Genomic DNA, 2,079 nt, shown 5'->3' with positions numbered 1-2,079 from the left:
CACATTGCAGACGTATCACGAGAATTACAGAGAACTCCCACGTTTTCGTTGTAATTTTCCAAAAATTTTTCAATTCAAAATCAAAGTTTTCGTCGCCTAAATCGGTAATTACTGCAAAACACCTTTCAGTCGCCCCCTACCGAAAAACTAAACTAATCCGCAACGACTTAATCTCCCCAATTGTCTCACACTTTCTTTATCACACTCGTACATACTTCATCTCTCGATATCTCGTGCTTAAAACCGAGCCAGAAGGGAACAAGCAGCGAGCGCGTGTCCAGCGATTACGCGGAAACGATTGACGATCGCCGTTTGCCGGAAGTAGCACGGATCCAGCGAGTTCGTACACGAAAACGCACTCGCCGTGGCTGAGCACAAAAGCTTCCATGTTTCTCGCACGATTGACACCGTTCCTTGCTCCAACGATCGGAAGCTTCACGCATGAACGACGACCAGACATGGCTCGTGATTCCCAACCGGAAACGGACTGGCCGAGGGGACAGTCGAGGAAAACTGGTCTCGACCTCTGGGACCAGCTTCCTTAATTCTGGTAATCGATTGTTCACGGAGAGCTCGTTTAAACGGGGAATGAAATCTTCTTTCGAGGAAATCGATGGGGTGGTTTCGTGGAGTAGATGTGTATATACGGTACCGGAAGTGCATACTGAACGCTGATGTGGAAAATAGCGAGACTTGATGATGAATGGTGCGTAGTTCTGTTGAGAAGATTTTTAATTGTGTCTTTGATTATGTAGAATTTTGTTGGGTTACAGTTCTTTGGCATTGATTTGTATTTTTATTTTTATTTTTAATTGTGTCTTTTCAGTTGCATCTTTCATTGTGTAGAATTTTGTTAGCTTACAGTTCTTTGGTTCTAATTTGTTTATTTTTTTAAAAGCGATACAGGGTGGTTCAAAAGAAACGTTTAAATCTCCTACTGATTTTTTACAGCTCTTTGGTATTAATTTGTATTTTTATTTTTAATTGTGTCTTTTTAGTTGTATCTTTGATTATGTAGAATTTTGTTAGGTTACAGTTCTTTGGTGTTAATTTGCTTATTTTTTATAGCAATACAGGGTGGTTCAAAAGAAATGTTTAAATCTCCTTCTAATTGTTCATAAATCTAAAGTTCATATTGTGGAGATCGGTAGCAATTTATTTTGTTACAGTTTATCTGAGTTACTGAAACATTCTTAAAGCTGCTAAATTTTTTTCTAAAAATTTATAAATTAACTTCAAGTTCACTAATACATTCCTCGAAGAAACCATCCTTCCTGCCCAAAACAAAAACCCCAGCAATCTACCAAAAACAAAAATTCCAGTGAATAAACCAGCTCTTCCTCCAGAATTTCCCCGAAGCTTCCGAAAATAGAGTCGAATTCCAAGATAATCAAGGTTCCTCGAAAATGTTCACCTCCTCTCTCTCTCCGTCTGCTTGAATCACGACGATCCGCATTGTTGTCGGTAATCACGAACGGCCAGGAGGTAGATAGCGGTCGAAAACGAGTCTATCGGCATTTAGCCGGGTTTCGTGAATGTAAACTAGGCGTTTCCTGCACGTATCGTACAAAGTGCTCGATTCGCTGGTCTTTTTTCACCGGGCCGATCGATAATGCCATTGCAAACACCCTGTATGTGCTCGGTTAATGTTAATGGCAGGGGCTGGCTCGGCTGAACGGGCTGGGTTGCCCCTTTGCCCGTGAGTTAGAGCTTCCTGAGGCTTTCCTCGCATCCAACCATCGAACCACCCTCGCCACGGCTCCAAAGTCCCGTGCCTGGGCTAATGGTAACGCCAGGAAATATCAAAAGTCGTCTCTCCGTATCTTCTTTTTTCAACTTTTCCCCCCTCCGTCCTGTTTCGCCACTTATTTTATTTATTTACTTGCTCTCTTCCACGGGGTGACGATGATGTTTTTAATGAAAATATCAAGTCGTTGAAATTGTGCATTTCGAGAGGAAATTTTGCACACTTCTGCCAAGGAAATCCAAATTAATTTAATCTGCTATTATAAAAATCTGAAATTTTCTCTAAATTTTCTCGATTCCGCGAAAGAGAATATTTGACACCAAGACCCAAAG

This window comes from Habropoda laboriosa, unplaced genomic scaffold, assembly GCF_001263275.1.
Source record: "Habropoda laboriosa isolate 0110345459 unplaced genomic scaffold, ASM126327v1 scaffold176, whole genome shotgun sequence".
Lineage (NCBI taxonomy): Eukaryota > Metazoa > Arthropoda > Insecta > Hymenoptera > Apidae > Habropoda > Habropoda laboriosa.
This window is presented reverse-complemented; position numbering follows the sequence as displayed.